This window comes from Oryctolagus cuniculus, chromosome 4, assembly GCF_964237555.1.
Source record: "Oryctolagus cuniculus chromosome 4, mOryCun1.1, whole genome shotgun sequence".
NCBI classification, from domain to species: Eukaryota; Metazoa; Chordata; class Mammalia; order Lagomorpha; family Leporidae; genus Oryctolagus; species Oryctolagus cuniculus.
In genome coordinates, this window is record NC_091435.1 from 133497065 (window position 1) to 133517254 (window position 20190).

A 20190-nucleotide genomic window follows, 5' to 3' on the forward strand; every position below is an offset into this window, starting at 1 on the left:
ATTGAAAGAAGGGACCAATTAGTGTTGGATTAACATTCATGGTTATTTACAGTTGTTTTTGTACTTGTTCTTGTGCTCTGACTTCCTAAAATTTCACAACCCAAAGATTTAGAAAAATGGGGTTGTTTAGACGCAAAGTGCAATGAAGTGGCTGTGACCATTGTGTAGACACCACCTCTCTCATTATACCCTCTCAATCAACACTCAGTACACAGGAAACCACAATAAAGCGCATCTGCCACGGTTAATCTGCAGGCAAACCCACACCCATGTCTATGCCCGTTACTCTCCAGCCTTATTATTCTCAGATCCAAAGCTTCATAAGGGATCAGCCAAAGTCCATTAAAGTAAATAATAGCTAGAAATGACAGGCTTAGCAAGGATTGGGAGGAAGTTGAAGACCAATCTGAGCTCTGAGCTCTGATTAATAGAGAAAAGCATTAGGAGAAAAGGGGAGAAAAATGACCTCAGCCTGCTCCAAAGAATTCCTGAACCTTCGTTGTTAGGGCAAGTGCTACCATCTGAGACGTTAGTGATCCTTGAATTTCCTTCACTTTGATGCAGCTCAAATGGGAAAATTTTGAAGGTTCAGCAAGGCCCCAGACCTCAGCTGGAAAGCTGTCTGGAGTCAACCCTGTCAAAATTCTCTTGTGTAAGAGAAAGCCTTTATTAGCTAGATTGCAACAACAACAATAACAACACCACAAATGCCCTACACAGTTTCACAAGGAGGGGTCTCTCAGCTACACTGCAGATGCGTTTATTATTTCCTTATACCTAATCATTTTTAAAAACTGTGCAACCAAATTTAGTAAAGCAAAACAATGATAATTTTTAAAATGAATGCCTTTCAGGAACTCGCTGGATTTAGTCTGCTGTTAGGAAAGATGATATGTATTTGTATGTTGTGGGGACAGGAGGAAGGTACTAAAATATCTTTTTCAGTTTCATCTTGAAATGGGATATTTATTTTCATTGTATAACACACCAAAAAATTCTCAAGCAGTCCAAGATTTTTTGGGTAAAGATAAAACCATAAAATATTTCTGTTATTTCAACCGTGTTTATATAAATTGACCAGGGGGGAAAATCCCAAATTAGTTGTAAAAAAGGGTCTTCTCTCTCCATCATTTTAAAAATTATTTTTACAGTCTTTGTTTGAAGACTGTTTGTTCTTAATGCGAGAAGTCCAGATAAATGTCACCCTCTCCTGCCTTGATTCCACATAAGTGCTATGAGTCTTCAAATGAGACAGTGTTGAATTTTAGTACAGTTCTTAACAGAGCTTTGAACAAAGCTCTACCTGGCAGATCTATTTGTGATTAAGAAAAACTCATGTCACATCTGCTGTATAATAAAACAGAATTTCCCTTATAAAAAACCACAAACTTCTTTACCAAATGTGAATGGAAATGAGAGTAGTAGAAAGAGCTCATTAACAGTGAGCACTCCTTAAAGTAAAAGTTGAAAAATAAAGAAGCAGTTCCTGCTTGTCAGAAATCTCAGTATTGGGGACAGAAAGCATTTGCCAGAGGGAAGCAAGTATTAGGAAAGCTCTAGTGATTTCTTAGGAAGATAGCAATGACCCTGATGAGGACTCAGTGTTAGGAAGTCTCACCTTCAAATGCATTCCTTGTTCAAGTTTGCATTGTAGAATGCAATTTTCATAAATAAACTAAAGAGGCAATACAGAACCATGGTTAAAATGATGGTGTTTCACAGATATTGCTGATAACTTGGCTAATGCACTGTCAATGTGCATGTGGTACAATTTTCATATTTTAATCTTAAGTAGAACAAGAAATGACAATTATGAAAAGACAAAATAGATACCACCAACAGCTGTAATTGCTATCTAGGCTGCTCAAAGATGGGCAAAAGACACAGTAAATCAATATTAAGTTCTCCACAAATGCAGGTATCACAACAAGGACATCATATAACATCATTATAAGCAAATTCTAATACAATTTGGACAGTTGTAAGAGCATAGGATGAACACAGGGAATGTGAGGCCAACTTGTCCTCTGCAACTTCAGCTGATATCTTAGAGGGAAAAATGCCAGGGAATCAAGGCTGTGTATTTAGTTAAAGATGAAAACTGTGCTGGCTTTGGTAAATGAGTGTCATCTTTTTCACAATTTAAAATGTCAAGAGCATAAAGGGTTAAATGGCTCTGCCACATGCAATTATAACAAGCAGAAATTCTGGAGTTTTAACACACTAAGACTTGGGTGAAATGTTTCTGTATGTAATACTACATCTTAGACATACATTATGTGGTGTTAACAAACATCTAATTAAACTAGTGGGTTAAAAAACCAACTCAACTTAAAAGAAATTACTAAAGACTAAAGCATGGTATAAATGTAATTAAAATACTGAAAATTGAAACTGTTCAATGCAAATCTTAAGGATGAGAAGGAAAATGAGAAGAAAAGGTAAACAAGAAAGGAAATAAACAAGTTCTTTAAGGAAGAGTTGTAGCACATATAACAAATGCGCAAAAGTTGTTTGGCCATAAAATTAAAGTAAATATGAGAATAGCGATAGCATTTCATTTTTGAGTTTTAGAGTATAATGATTTAAATGGCCTAAAGATAATAGGTCTGATTTTATACAAATCTTTCCAGGACTATTCCTTCCTTTGTGGGAAATAAAACAACAAATGTACGTGGAACCCAAAAAAGAAGTTTTCATAAATTCTTATTGATCTTTTGTATTCATTTATAAATTATTTTACAGAATAATACAAATTGGAGAAATATTTGATATTTCAGTTGAAGATTTTAAATAATTAAGTGAAATAAAATGTTTAGAATCGATTTATTTCCTTATCTTCTTCATTCTCATAATTAAGCCTTATTTTAAATTCACAGGATCTTTCACTATTTCACAGATATGCAGAATAAAAGAAATACTATTAATCAAATTTTCTAGTTTGTGAAAAAAATGCTGTAAATATGGAATAAAATTTGAATCGTTTTGTGAATTATTTGGTACCAGAAGGTAATACATTAATCAAAAGACTAAAAGAATTAGACTTCCCTTCAAGTGTGTGTTTGTGTCATAATGAAAAACAACAAAAATACAATGATTACTGCCTTGTATTTGCACAAGATTTCATCTCCTTTGAACATTGTCCTTATGTGAGATTAGACAGTAGGCATTCCTAAGTTATTTTGCTATTTGTATAAATAAAATTCAAATGCCCATTTAATATATTTCTGTATAAGTGGAATATATTTAGAAGCAGTTACACTCATGTTATTGTATACATTTTGCATATTCTGACCCATAGGTATTATCTCACATAACATGCCTATTTAGGCAAGTAGATTTTAAAGCCTTCTAATACAAATTGTTAGTCATATAAAGACCACTGAAATTTTAATTTTATTTCTGCAAAACAAGAGTTTTAATGATAAATCAACTGTATAAAGGAGATTCTTATACCAAATATTCTGCATTAGCCTATTTAGTATAACTGTATTACCAGGAATTTATATGTGAAACATTTCTTTTTGAATATTCTGTGTTCCTATCAAGACTTAAAACTGCATTTTTTTGTTCTTGATCTCAAAGAATATTTAAAATGAAAAAAAAAAAACCTTTTTGACCCTTTTACTAAAGACTCAAAAGCAGAAGACTGTTACTTACTTTCTACAATAATAATGATTTTCAAATTCTCCACTAAGAACAAATTCAGGCCTTTATGATAACCACAAGGTGTCTCCAATCTTTAAATTCTCTGAATTCCTCATCCCTCCATCCCCATATTTTAATATGGAATGAATCTACATAATCACATCATCATATGTGAAAACTTCAAAAGCACTCATTCATGTAGATAGAAAGTTTACTTTAGAAGGAATTTACCAAACAAATATATACAAAATTTTATTAATGTAATATTATACACATCATAGTTACATTTATATAATTTTGTATATTGCCTTATTCATATACTATAGTACATATTGAATAAGATTTTAGAAATTAATTTATGAGTATATATATATTTGGGGACCTGACCTCTTAAAATCGATAGTGGTATAATACCAAAAAGGAAAAAGAAAAGTTTAACATCAAAGCACAGTTTAGTTTGTTTATCCATGACCAAGATTTAATCCTTAAATAATCCTATCAGTGAGCTACAATCAACTATTCCCAGGAAATAGAAATTCTGGAGTGGACTATATGCATCTGCAAATACGCACAAGTACAACTAAAATCCTGGTTTTTAAAGATTGAACCTATTGGCGAAAAATAATTACTAAAGCTGATCTCATTATAAAATATGAATATACAGCTAAGAATAAATCTCATTTAAAATAATTCCAGAGCCAGAAAGTCTTTATAATTCGAGGCTATGTATGGCTTATCTCTCTCTGTCCACAGAGAGAGAATGTCTCATGTGTATGTGTGTGTGTGTGTGTGTGTGTGTGTGTGGTGTGTATGTTTAATGGGATGCTGTTTATCCCACTATATCTTACCACTCTGTCTCTTTGGATAACAATCACAGGACCCAGATGCTAAGGGTAAGTGATATTTTCCCACAAGCGGCTTCTGGCTCCTTGGCAGACGTGGCAGGCAGTTGCGTTGGCAGCCGCAGAGCTGCCTCTGGCTCTGTTGTGTGGCTTTGCTGGTGAAGGGATGCTTGGCCTGCCCTGTCCTCCTGGATACCATTTCCCTCTGACAGCCCTTGGGTTTTGTGAAGCTTTATTCTGTACAAATCCCTTGTGCAATCTCTGGATGAACTCTCTTAAGGCAAAATAGAGCTTTTCTTCATGGCTGTGTTTAATGATCAATTGAATGGCTAGCTCAGGTGCTCAGAAAAACCAAAATCAAACCCCAAACTTTTCCCATCTTTGTCACTATTTTGTTTTCATTTCTGTTTTCACCCCAAGCACACTGTATCCCAACTTAATTACCAGGGTTTGGCCAAATGATTTTGTCTAAACGTTGTGCTTTGTGACTTTTATGTAGTAATTTAGGTAATCGCTTACAGTCCTTTGTTTCCCCCGCATCCATTATCATGAAAAAAAAAAAAGAATTGAAGATTTTTCTCAGGATTATAAACAAAAACAGATAAAATATCTCTTGCAAAATATACAAGGAGGGAATTTTGTAATTTTACCAAGTACAATTGGCTGATGAACTATTAATTAAAACAAAGTAGTCGACTTCTGAAATTGATACAGAAGTAATACTTCATTCCTTGCATGCTTGTAATCTGGATGACATTTTGAGGCATGTGCTCAAGTTGTACAAACAAAAGCACACAGCAGAGCCAAAGATGTTTTCAAAGACACCATTATAACTGTCTACCGAATAATTTGTGAGTCATTTTCACATGTTTCCTCACAGAAATACCAAAGAAGAAGTCACAAATGTGTATCGTGGATAAAATGCAACACTGGCTTACTGTAGACTTGATTACAATCCTCAAGACCAAACAGTATTTTGAGGACCGATAGTCACATTCCTTTTAAATTGAAATATCAATGGAGAGTTTTAACAACAGAAATATTGGGGCTCATTTTATATCAAAATGGCCACTCCAATTAAACCTAGGTTGAAATTGATTTCTTTGAATTCTGCCATTTTTATCTCATGCAACTGTAAAAATCTAAAATAACTGATGCTGTGCTTTATAGTTTAACAAGTGAGTTGCTTGACAGTCAAGAAAGGACAATACAGGTGTTAAGTGAATCTTCATTCATTTGCTTTAATTATCTAAAACATTTTCATAGGAATTCTTCATGTGCTTTTTGAAGAACCTGAAACTCTCTGGTTTGGAATGTGATGATATTATTAATTCAGTGCAAATATAATTTAGAAAGGGGCTTCACAGAAGCTTCAAGGAGGAATGATGATCACGCCCCTTTTCCATAACACTGAATCCGTTTTCGAAAGCACTGATTTTTAGGTTGAAGCCCCTCGGAAGCAAAAGACGTTCTTACTGCATCCAGTGTTTACAAATCCTGTGCTTTCAATCAGAAAATGCCCTCGTCCTAATGTGAAACTGTGATACCTGATAAATCTGAAAAGTATTTATTATTAAAATAGCATAAGATTTTGAACATTACTTAATTGGGCTGCTATCAAGCATATATTCCTTTTGTGGGAATTGTTCCTAGATTGTTCTTTCTTAAACACAGAACATTTAATAAACTGTTATGAAAATGAGAAATGTTAAGAAAAGTTTTCCTAAACATTTTAACCGGTTCATCTTCCAGTTCTAACTATGAAATATGACACTTTGAAGACTATGGTTAAATGTTTTCTTCCAACTTTTCTATGTTATGTGAGAACTCAAAATCTTGTAATTGTAGATCTGCATGTTATATCATGTTAATTTAAGCTACATTCCTCTGCTAGTAAGTTTTTTTCATAAATAAATACTTACATTATACTCTTTGCTTTTTCACACACATAAAGTTTTGGGAGTGTGAATTTCTGTGTTTAGAAGATATGAAAGAAAATAACTGTAAATGAGGCACATTTACAACAGCGTTCCCGGCAAGACTCAACAAAAACAGGAAGAAAACTAAATCTATGTTTGATTCTCTTTCTACCAGTAGGTGTCACTATTGGGACTACAAGGAAATGATCTCAAGACATCTAACAATTTACTTGATAGAAGATTGCACATTACCTATATAATCCAGAAGGTAATTTATTGAGCCATGCTAACCAAATAACCCTATGAAAAATTACTTGAATAAAATTTATCTCAAATACACAGTTAATCATCTGAAATGTGAAATGACCTTATGAAAAATATGTTGGCAAGGAATCCTAAGGTGAAAATGTATTAGCCATTCATTCCAACAAAAACAGCAAAAGGCTTATGGGATTTTTGAAATATATAATAGAATAAAAGTGACTAAATACTTTCTTGAAATGATCATACTTCAAATAATATTGAAAATAAAAATATAAATGTTGGAAAACAAGAGCTGAATTAAAGTTTAATGCTTTGAAGATTTTCAGGGTTAAATGTAGCCTCAATCTAATACTCTTGAGCAAGGACACTTGTGGAGTCAGGTCATTTTCATAAAGAGAAAAAAAAAACTCTTGATTTTTTTCTGTGCAGAAACAGTTAATAAATATCGTCATCTTAGGAAATATTAAATCATTTCCAACTTCTGGTGGAAAAATCTTTCTTTTTCCACCAAAAGATCCCTTAAAAAACAGTAAGATTATTTTTGGCTTAATTTGACAAAAACAGGCTCCGCTGATATTTTCATGTGAAATCTTACTAGAGAGGACTATATTTGGTCGTTATAACTAGGAAATTGGGCCAATATCTTTTGTTTTTCAATTAATCAAAAAAAAAAAAAAAGCTTATGGATGTGCTAATTTAGCTAAAGATTTCACTGGTGTTTTGTTACTTGAGGAAAACATACCAGTATGTGTGTAAAGTGTGCCCTCGTTCTACCATACAATGCCAAGAAATACAATTTTTTACTGGATGGTTCTAAAGCTTAAACTTTTATGGGACTCTCGCGTATGAATAAAAAAGTATAATTTGTTATTTCCTACTTGAATTATCGCAAAGGACCTCAAAGTGTTCCAGCAGCTCCTTCATCAGAACCTTGATTGTCCTTGTATTATTTGAGAAAGAGCAGTTAGACACACTTTAAAAGAGAGGATGTCATCATGCAGTGTTTTGTACAGTAGATTCGTCGCTGATCCGCCTTGTTTGCAACTTTCCAGGAACAGCTGAAGTCATTGCGCCTGCTTTTCCAGGCCACAGCCACAGGGACAACTGCACCGAGAGACACTCGCCAGTAGAGGCCTCTCTAGATTTGCCTTCTGATTCGGAACTCAGAGTGCGCCTGGAGTCTGCTGCAGTTAGCATAACTACTTGAAAAGATTCTTGTTGCATAGGGAAAAAGATCACTCTTTAATGCCCTTTTAAGTTCCACGATGTTGATTAATGTTGCCCTTTACATTAATGATGTTTCAAGTAAAAGAAAACAAATTTAAAATGGATAAATTCTATTGAGGATGCATTAATTAGACAGAGACTTTGCCATATGCTGTGGCTGGAGGGCTTGCTGGCCTTTCTCTTGTAGTTACCTGTGTAAAATCCACCCTATCCTCTACATGAATGCCCAAGCTGAATAGCCATTTGAATGAAGGCTTTAGTTTGATTCGCCATACAAGGGGTACTGTGTCACTGTGTTTTCTTTCTAGGAGTCACTAAGTGATTTCTATATCTGTTGTCATGGTGATATAGCAAAGCAGGGGAAAATGGGGGCAACTTCAGGCTTTCTCCTCACCCTCTGCACTAAGATGTTGTTAGCAAGCCTATAAAACATTGGGCTTTATCTGGGCCTTCTTTTTGTTCTCTGATTGTCAATAAAACTCATTTTAAGGGTAACAAGGACATCTAAATGTCATCTGTCACAGTGTTAGAGAGATTAAGTTTGTTTAGGGACTTGTGCTGGACAAAGGCCACTATTTGTTCGGCAGATACAAAGCAGTGTTGGCTATCACCACTCTTGATTTAGAAGGAGGCCCTGAGACCATCGAGGAAATATCATCTCAGTTGCAGGTGACGGAGAGGCCTTCTTGACATGACAGCATTAAAATGAAAGAAAAATAATTACGGTTTTCAATAAGATTCTGCAGTTCTGTCTCCCAGTCCCCTTTGTGGATGCCCCAGACCTAAAGTGCCCTCAGAGACCAGAGGTAAGGAAACACATTCAGGGAGACAGGCCTGTTTAAAAACATGACGTACCCACATGATGGCCCCTGAATGAATGATAAAGAGGGGAAAGAGGCTTCGCAAGGAGAGTCCCACAATAATGTGTACTGCATTAATTCAGCATTTGCTCAATAATGAGGCTAAATGGAACATACAGATTAATGAAGACATTGGTGTTATTAAAATCAAACCCTGTGGTTCATATGCTTTTCTTAATAATGAACATTGTGGCTATTGGAGAGGAAGAACAGGATTTTTTCTATTAATTTGGCACACATCCCAGATCTCATTCAACCAGAACCTATCCCCTACAAAATGCAGCCCATGCCCTTCATCTGTCTTAGTCTCTCTATTTTATATGTGTTAATTTGAGGGAAAAATATTTCCTTTATAAAATTTTTTTAAATGAAACCAGAGTCAAGGTAATAATTAAATCATCTTAAAACTGGAATGCTGCTTCTATCATAGGGGGTGATTGAGAAATATATAAAATTACATGCATATAATGGGGCACTCACATCACATCTGCCTGCACTCAGTAAATTGATGTAACTATCTTGGGGCTTTTAGAGGCTGGTCACATCAATGCATCTCAAAATCTGTTTGATAGAAAATATTCACTGTAGAAAGGGCCACTACGTTAAAACTTAGATGAACTATTATAAAAACTGGGCAATGAGAGATTCTTTATTTATAACTTACTAGGTCTTAATAGTTTGGATGTTTATGAAATACGAACAAAGCAAAGCAATATGGTTCCTGTGAGCAAAAACCCATATATAACACATGTACCTGTGCACAAACACACTGCTTAGGCCAGAGTTCACATTTGGAGTGACAAAGACAAACTTCCTCCACGGTCTCAGCTCTGTGGAGGAAGGAAATACACACGTATATTAGTGTTGTAAACTCAAGTGTCTAATCCATGAACTCTCATGTCAGCTTGAAATTTGACTTACATCATACTGAAAGAGGTCTGGGTGTACCAACCTAAGTGCAATTTCCCTCAACTTTTAGACAGATTGCATTTTAGTTGACAATTTGGTAGTTAATGAGATTCAACTTTAAAGTTCAACACCAACATCTAGAACTGGACTATGCAAAAAAACAAAACAAAACAAAACCCTAGGGATTGCGCAGTCAAAAGTTGCAAACATGCTGTGATACTTAAACATGTGCAGTGACCATACAGAGCCACAGCTGCATTTCCGTTTAAAATGTTTCTGGAGCAAAAGACACCATGATGCTCAGTGTAATTTTGAAGGTGTATTTATTCTACACAAATTAATGAAAGCAAATACAGTATCAAGATGATGTTAGATCAATATTGTGGGCCTAGATGACTTTTGTTTAGTGTCTTCATAGCTCCGTCATTTGCTACTCATTCAGTCACACACACAGGACACCAGGGTGCTGGGAAAGACAGTACTCTGGGGGCATTTTGAGTTCAATTTGTGTTTCTCTCCTTATGCAAAACATGTGTTGGCATCAGCTATGGTTACAACTGGGGAATTATAATATACAATAAAATTTGACCACATTACTCTGAGATTATTTTTAATTTTTCAAAACGCAGTCTTCAGAAGAGTTGAATTACAGTTCTGGTGCATTAGAATTAAATATATTGGTTATATATTTCTTATTTATTACTTGTGTACTTCCTATTGGTTAACCTCTTATTTCTTACAGTATTTGTGAAATTGTTCTCTAAAAGAATAAAAGCTAAATCTCTAGCTAAAGGTACATACAGCTTTGAAGTCATTCAGTAAAGACTACTTGTCGTTTATATTTAATGCTATCAACAAGGTGACAGAAAACATTTGATAAATCCACTCTTGCCCGGAAGTACACAGGGTGTGCGCATGCACACCCAAACACACATACACACATGCTCAGAGATTTTACATGTAAAGTCTCACAACGTTGTCCTTATGTTATCCTAGATGTTTTGTAGCTTCACAGACTGAGTCTAGTGAGAAAAGTAACAGGAAGAGGTTGCTACAGGATATCATTCTTTTCTAAATTTCTTGACATGAAAATCTTCTAAGTGTCTTGAAGTAGCATGAAATTTGGATAAATTACTTAATTCCTCTGGCCTCCATTCCCTCTAGGATAATATACAGATAACATGGAAATCCTTTAAGACCTGTTCCAGCTAAAAATACAGTTAACAAATTCATAAGTCGTTCAGTTTTTAAAAATTTGTAGTTCTGAAATCAGTTACTTTTATTTACGAAAAAATACCACTCACAAGAACTACATAATAAGAGTAATAGTTAACAAAATAATCAGTTCTGTTTAAGATTACTGTGAAAAATTAAGAATCTAGGCAGCTTATTGGTAACTACCGTGGTCTTCATTTTTGACAAATGAGTGGCAGAAAGTGCATCAAATTGTGACCAAGTTCATTCATCAAGATTATATTTCATCTTTTTTAACCACTCCTTTGCATTCAGTAAATAATAAAATAACAAATGAAGATCCATTAATGAAGTAGACTTTCTATTATAGGATATCCACGATACACTTATTTGCAATGTTATTGTCACTTGAGCCACATCAAGAGAGAATATTTCTTCCTCCTCCTCTCTCATTCTGCTTCCCAACTCTCACATCATGCTTTGTACCCTTATGTTGATTAGTTATATAATATTTAATTTTATCATGAGTAAACTGACCTTTTACGGCACAGTAAAAGAGTCTATGTTGCAAAATACCTCTTTTTATCATGCATGATCATCTTCAAGTATTCTACAATAGATAATATGAATAATAAAGTCTAACATTGCCTTCTCAGGAATGTTTTCAGTTAGATAAAGTGCTCTATGTGTACAATGTAGCTGAATACAAACATTAGATTGTTACAAATATATATCTAATATAACATTAGATTGTTACAAATATATTTATCTTATGTATGAACTGAAGACTAAATATTTTCTTACAATTTTTAAATATATTATTTGCCCAAGGTTTATTTTATTCAGCTACTAATTAAATTGAAAAATGTACCCCAATAGACCCTTATTTAAGTTTATAATTCATTATTCACAAACTAGTAATATGGGAAAATTTTCATAATGTTTATATAGTACAGGATCAGTCTGATAGTGCATGCTTTGTAAAGAAGACTCTCATCATATTTCTTTCTTAGTTGTAGCTGCACACTGTTGATTTCAATTTGCTAGAAAAGTAGAAAAATTGAGTAGTAAGTTTTAAAGTAATTAAAAATCCTAATAAGCTAATAAGACATTTAAAAATTAAAATCCTTTATTTTCATATTGATGACATTGATGACATATCATCATCAAACAGTTTGAAGCCACTATATAAGAGAAAAAACAATAAAATGATTACACAATTAAAAAAACCTCTGTTTGGATCTCCTTTGCAGTTTTCAGAGATATAACTTAGGTCTTTGATTTTGTAATGTGGACTTGACATTAATTATTTATAAATTAAAAATCTACTATGAAATTATACAGCTAAGAAGGATTTATTCATAATATTGATAATTTAAAATTATTTTAGGAAAAATTTTAAAAATAAAATTGTTACTCTGAAATCACTGATAAAATCAATTATCCAATAAAAATTCTACTTCTGAATATATTATCTCCTTGACAAGTGACAAAAACATTCATCAAATTTTGAAAAAGTTAATTAGTCATTTTTAGACTTATTGATGTTTTAATCTAAAATGCACATCATGTAAAAAAAAATAGGAATATGAGTTCTGCCGGAAAACCACTCTCTTAGCATACTTCAAATTGAAATGTCTGAGTCTTTTTGTCACTCAGACTGAATATACATAAACTGAAAAACAGACTAATAAAACAGCTTAATGTATACAGTCTGGAAAAGTATAGATTTTTTCTGTTCTCATTTGCTCTTGTGAACAATAGATTTCTCAGCCTGTAAGAGGAAAAATATTTAACAGCTATTTTTCTTGAGCTTCAGGCATCAATGTCATTCTGCTTTGCTATAAATTGCAATAAACACTATGAAAGGACAGATTGTTTCTTTTTAATATCAATACATATGTTTCTGAATGTTTTTAGGTTTTTTTCATATTATTCCAGAGATCATTCTTAGTGTGGGTTTGGATAAAGTGACCTATTCATAGAGATACTCCGGTTCGTTTGTAAGATATTTTTCCTGTGCATTCCGAAGTAAAAAATGGTTTTGCTTTTGTTTTAATCTCCTGACACTTAATAATAAAAATATTATTTGAAATGTGAAAAAATCAGAATACTATTATTTGAATTTGTACTTTAAAAAGTATTTGCAGTTAGTAACATAGGTGATATTGAATAAGCAAAACATATCTCCCAAAAGGTAATTATCCAATTACTTTTAAATAATAGTTGTTGTCAAGTGAAAAATTATTAAGATCTTTTTTAAGCTGTCTTTACATGAAATTTTCCTACTCATGTAAATCCATGTACGACTGGAATAAAAGACCTGAGGAATGTAGTAGCCACAAAAGGGTCAATACCTGTTCTGAAAAAGGCTCATTTGCATAGGAGTTCATATTTAATTGACAACACAACACTATGTGCTAATCTGAAATAGCCACATCTTCACTGGGTAGTAGCCATTCTGGAAAATCTAAGGGTGCTGTTCACTGCTTTGCTACAACCAGAATGAGTTTTTGTTTCTTTTCATTCCAGTTCTGCCTCATCCACCACGCACTGATTCCCCCAAAGGCTAATTTAGTTTATAATACTGGGTGTTCCTTTCTGCACTGCATTTTATCACTTTTCTTTCTCTACATATCTTCCTTTCACCAAAACTTTGATGTCTTGTTAAGGATTACACTTCTTTAATAAAAACTTTGATAAGAATATTGTCTTTCATATTTTATTCTTTCGAATTATATAAACTTGATATTTCATAGAACTACTTTAAATAGCTTGGAAGAGTGAGTATATTTTAAATATAAGTAATATTGTGCATTCTGAAAAGATTTGCTAAGTAAGACTCTAGTCTCTCTCTATTTTAATGCTTGTATTTATAGGAATACAAATATTTGTATTCTATAATTTGTTTTCCTCTTCTTTAAGGATGTTTTGAAGTTAAAAAAAATTTCTTCAGAGAATCCTTTGCCCTACAGAGTGAAGAGGAAGGGGAGCATTATCTACCAGCATCAAAAACAAGTAAAAAATGGAAGAACTGCAGCAGTTTTATCATACTTAAAATTAGCTAAGAATTTAAGTCAAAATAAAAGTAGACTCCTGAATTCAAGCTATAATATTAGCAACACTCCTCATGGTGTGTTTCTCCATTCATTCTCTCATTTTATAACACCTTTTGAATGCTTTCTGAAAAGGCAGTGTAAGGAATTCTAACTAATCAGAAAGTTCTGAATTCAGATCCTCCTCTGGAGAAGGAAAACAGTTTCTCAATGCTATGTTTCATTCGTCTGTAAAATGAGGATGAAGCTTATAACTATACAAGAATTAAGATAGATATTTGAAGAGCAGGTGTTGAACCTAGCGGTTAAGATACCCACATCCCTTATCAGGGTGCATGGATTTGATCCCTCATTCTCTCAGTTACACCTTCTTTTTGAGGCAGATCCTGGAAGAGATCAGTGATGACTCAAGATGTTGGGATACCTGCCAACCACACGGGTGATCTAAATTGAGTTTCCTACTTCAAGTCTTGATCTTGACCTCGCTAGAGCAGACATTTGAAGACTGAACCAGAAATGAGATCTCTCTCTCTCTTTCTCTCTCTCTGTCTTGCTTCTCTGATGAGTAAATTTAACATTTTTAAAAAATATAGGGCTTATTAAATACTTATTAGAGAAGCTGATAATGCAGGAAGTCTCAATGAAGTTGGCCATTGTGATATTGTTAGTATTTGCTAGCTGATTGAAAAATAATTATCACTGAAAAAAAAAAAAAAAAACAAGAAAAAAACCTGAATTTTACTCAAATAGAACATGTGGGTTCTAACACATATGAAATGAGTGGGATAGAACAATTCAGTGAATTACTTTGAGTTTAACTTTCCAGTTCTATAAAATGCTCTGTTTCTCAGCTATATGGCCTGAGTTATGCCACCAGATGGTTATGAGTATCTGATTTGTAGCATTTGCTGATTTTGTAGCCTGAGCTCTTCCATGGTGGCCAATTTCAAGTTATCAAAGCAGAGTTGGGAAGAGTTGCACAGTTGTACCTCTTTATATTGTATGGTAAATTATTTCATATTCTGTCATACTATTTTCTGTTCCCAACATAAAAGCTAATAATTATAAAAAGTCTCTAAGACATTGGTAGTAACATAATTAAGATTTGATAATTTTGAGTATTTATTATCTTTTGTTTTAGAAAAACTTATTTCTGGTAAGTTTATTTTACTTGTTTTGATTTAAAAACATTGCTGTGTTCAGTAGCTGAACTCGCAACAGTCTTAAAAATTTAACAATCATCCCTTTATGTCAAGAAGAGCCAACTCAAGTACACCAATGTATTAGGGATATATTAGATAATGTTTATGAAAAAAACTTATACTAAGTCTTTTTTAAAAATTATCTTTAAGCCGTTAAACATTTATATTTATTTGTTATCACTATTATTTACCCAAGCTTCTTTGTCACACTATAATGAATGATTGCTTTTGGCTGATTCAAGTGGGAAAAGTAGATGATATTACCAAGACAGTCTACTATTGGACACTTCAAAACCCAGAAAACATTTAAATTTCAGTCAGTGTAATCAGTCAGACCATGTTTCATTATCAATAAACTATATTCAGTATTACTTAACAATTTTAGCTATATCCTTGATGATTTTATGATGTACAAATGCTATGAACATTATACTTAAATTATTTTAAGTACTTAATTTTAAATTGGCATTTAAAAACTCTTAACAGCATTTAGATATCACTCCAAAGAAAAGACTTTAGATATTTTTCTTCTAGACTCATGCATTTGCTTAAGCTAATTGATTTTTTAAAAATTAAGCATAGCAGGATTCAAAATTGGCACCCTGGGGAATCACTGCCACCATAAAGAATTCTCTGAAAAATAAATTAAAGCAAAGTTAAGTAAATTAAGTGAAAGAAATCTCCCTCATGGAAACCTTAAAAATGCAAACATATTAAAATTCAGACAATTTATCCTATATTCAGAATATATACAAATATTTCTCCCTAATTATTCATGGGGCTTTCAATTGATTCAGCAAACTTTATTGAGTACTTACTATATTCCAAATGCTTACACTAAGTAACATTGAATATTACATTCATTCCCTATTTTTCCTTTTTTAGTGTTTTTACAAAGCCTATTTAAAGTGGTTTATATTCCTGACACCTCACAAAATAAGATTTCACTTAGTGTTCACATATCTGTGTGACTCAGTTTAATAAAGAAGACTGCAGATCCTACTGTCCCTTTACTCACCACTTAGTCTAATGTGTTCGTGCTAATGCCACATTTCAAAAATCTAAATTTAATCAGCGACATGTTTTGTATTATGCAACATGAAAAGGAGACTAATCATTTAAATTGAGTTTAAAATTGTATTTATAAATTATAATTTTAAAAGAAAAAATTTATTTGACATTTCCTAGACTAAAAAGAATTTTTAAGAAACAGTATTCTTGTTACAACAGAAACAGCCTATATTACTACTCATGTCATAGATACAGACCTATATACAGACTTAGTATTATGTATGTTTGGTTTACATTTGAGAGGGAAGTTGAGTATATGATTTTCTCTCTAAATTCAGGAAATAAAATTCAAATATCTAGATAAATAACAATATCCTGGATGATTTAAAAGGCAACTCAATAAGCAAATAATTACATTCATGCGTAGGTAAAAAGCCAGATTATTTTTCAAGATCATTATCACATACAATAAAAATTACTAGGTTCTCTGATTGATACAAATATAGCAATGCTTCACTAGCTATGTAAGAAAAATGTATGTTGTTGGAAGTTCCCATGAATATTTTCAAAGTTTCAAGTGCATAATGGTTAAGTGCTATTGAGGGTTACATTTTTGCTTAGATGAAATAATCTTTGGAAACTCTCTTAATAAACAAGTACTGTGTTTGTACTCTTAGTGTTATATCAACATTGCTCCATAAAGCTGCAGATCCTTTATTTGTAGGTTTTATTATGATAGAACAGAGTGGCTTACAGAGAGGGAATGTGTAAATAAATCATAGCTTCTTAAAAAAATACAGACACCTTTAGAAAATTTCCACTGGCAATGGAACTTGTTTTGAACTATAATTTTATTTCAAAATAAATGTAACTTACTGAGATTCACATTCCTTAAAGTAACTGGGGAACAGGAAAGCAAAACAAAGAAGTGGGTGAAGTCATAAATTGTAGTAGACCTAAAATGGAAAATCATTCTTAACCTGATTTAGTTTCCCTTTAAAATGGCAAAAATGGAAATAAAATTTTTTTGAACACTTTTCGAATAATTTACAGTATAATTTAAACACATATGTATTGTTTACTACTAATGGAATGGTATTATTACATGATGTTAGGTGACTACTTGTGCCAAAGATCAAAGAATGATGAATCACTCAGTATCCCAAAGACAGAAACTATTGCTACCAAAAGAATCATTAGTGTAAGGAATGTCATATGAGTCTTATCCATGGAAGCACTGTTTATTAATTCGGTTTTGAGGCTATCATTTTACTTTTTAAAAGACATAGATGAACTATTTTAAAACATTTGGTAACTTTAGGAAACAATTCTTTCCTGTTAAATATGAGAAAATGGAGAGTCACCAAAGTTTTGAAACAATGGCAAAAGTCCATCAAAAAAAAGATATAAAAAGGCCTAATTTCTTGGCTATCATATTTTAAAATGCAATTTTATCTTACTTTTAAATCTTTTAACTTTTTCAAATATCATCATAAATTATAGCTATAAATAACAATTATAAATCTTAGTGTTGTGATTGAAAATATCAACTGGATATTATGATACAAGTGAGCTCAAAACCAATCATGCTTGTCTTGACAGTATTTTCTCTTTTATTTCACTCTTACTGAAAAGATAAACTGAATTTATCACTTGATTTTTCACAAATAACTATTTAGATAATAATAACGATTTCTTTTTGTACAAACTCTTGATGTAACAGACGCACCCTGAAATGGGAGAAGTTGACATTATGAGTCTTTATTTATTTATTGTCTATTGAAAGGCCATATTATTTGTTAGTCACTTTAAATGCACAAACTACTATGATAATGCAACCGAAGGGCTTATCTTCTGATGTTATATCATTAATAAAATTGAAAGGTTAAAAACTAATGCTTAGAACTTGATGAGTAGGGAAGATTGTTTATGAAATCATTTTCAGTGTGATTTCAGACCCCAAGTGGAATACATGACTTCATTGTATTATAAACAAAGTGAATGCCATGATTAGTTGGGTCCTCAAAAGGAAACCATGCATTTCACTGTGTACACTTCAAAGTGTACACAGACAGCAGAAGCTTACCAAATACAACAAAATTATCTTAGTTAAAATTATGACCCATGGAATTTCTTTTATAATTTGATTTTTGAATAATGCATTAGGCTATGAATGTGGCCATCTATTCCTACCTGTCTTTGGGGATATTATACAACTTTGAAAATACCACTGGTTTTAATAGTAAGAAAAATATGTAATTAGAATTTAGCAAGTTGAATTTGAATCCTTTTTTTATCATGTATTAACTTTATATCCCTAGTACTAGCGATTAACCAGGCTCAGTTTCCTAAACTGAAAGAAAATAGGGACAAAAAAATTTACCTAAAAGATGTTTGTGAAGATGAAATGAGAGAACACCTAGAAAAGCTGGCCCAATGTCTGTCATGGATTAGGAGCTGAATATCACTCTTACTGTTCACATCTCCTTCAGAGACAAGTACACAGTTACATCTGTTTTTGCTGTTTTCATAAAATGATTGAAAATATGAAGGCAAATTTTACCCAAATAAATCAAATTTTTCAATTATTTGGGTCTATTAAAATCCTCTCAGTATTCTCAAACTTGACCTCTTGTATCAATTATATTTGTATTAGAGCAATTTGAATTGTACAAGCTCACCCACAAATAATTTACTATTGAGAAATATAATAAAAAATGTGTTTTCTACAGGGTAAAATAAGAACTTTTAGAATGTTCCAAAATGTTTCACAGAACATTATGAGCCTCATATCAGCTGTACTGCCTCTCCCACAGTACAAAAACTGCTTATCCTGAGTGATTATTACAGTCTTGAAGGTATTTTTGCCAATATAAAACATTTTAGAAGAGTGTACAGGAAGACAGAGCAAATGGAGATACAAATTCCAGGAAGGAACCAGAATGGAACCAAGGAAGTATGGAGAGGGAGTGAGCTATGGCCGTTTCTTAAAAGATTTATTTATTTTTATTTGAAGTCAGTTACACAGAGAAAGAAGGAGAGGTAGAGAGAGAGAGAAAGTCTTCCATCCGCTGGTTCACTCCCCAATTGGCCGCAACAGCAGGAGCTGGGCCAATTGAAGCCAGAAGCCAGGACCCTCCTCCAGGTCTCCCATGGAGGTGCAGGAGCCCAAGGACTTGGGCCATCTTCCGCTGCCCTTCCAGGCCACAGCAGAGAGCTGGATCAGAAGTGGAGCAGCAGGGACCCAAACGGGTGGCCATATGGGATGCTGGCACTGCAAGCGGCGGCTTTACCAGCTACACCAAAGCGCCAGCCCCTGAGCTATGGCATTAAAGAGAGATTAGAACCAAGGTGTTGAATTAATCAACATCCACAAACAGTACAATGAGAAATAAAACTGAAGATAGTAACAGTAGGTCACTGTTAACCAATGTGCTTGTAATTTTCTTTCTTCTGTTTATTTATTTATTTATTTTTATTTGAGAGAGAGAGAGAGAGAGAGAGAGAGAGAGAGAGAGAGAGAATCTTCCATACACTGGCTCACTCCCCAAATGCCCAGCTTTGGCTGGGGCAGGCTGAAGCCAGGAGCCAGCAACTCCATCCAGACCTTTCACCTGGGTGAAAATAATTGCTTATCCTAAGTGACCCAACTGCTGGGGCTATCACCTGCTGCCTCTCTTGGTACACATTAGCAGGGATCTGAATTGGAAGCAGAAGAGAGATGCAAACACAGTCATTTTAATATGGGCTGGTGGGCACTCCAAATGAATTAACCATACCACATATTTGCCCCTAATTTTCTTACACTGACCTAAAATCATCTACAGGGATTAAAGAAAAGTTTAATATTCTTTTTTTTAAGATTTATTTTATTTATTTGAAAGACAGTTACAGAGAGAGGTAGAGACACAGAGAGAGGTCTTCCATCCATTGGTTCACTCTCTAGATGGCTGCAAAGGCTAGAGCTCAGCCAATCCAAAACCAGGAGCTTCTTTCGGGTCTCCCACATAGGTGCAGGGGCCCAAGCACTTGGGCCGTCTTCTACTGCTTTCCCAGGC

At 33.4% G+C, this 20190-nt stretch overlaps 1 long non-coding RNA gene across 2 annotated transcripts in view; it reads right to left on the reverse strand.

Annotated features, from left to right (window-relative positions):
* The window catches only part of LOC138849375 (uncharacterized), a 61980-nt gene that overhangs the window by 17453 nt on the left and 24337 nt on the right, over positions 1-20190 (reverse strand). For both annotated transcript variants that reach the window (XR_011388157.1, XR_011388158.1), the window contains exon 3: positions 9515-9590. This is a non-coding gene — a long non-coding RNA (uncharacterized lncRNA). The remainder of the gene's footprint in view (positions 1-9514; positions 9591-20190) is intronic.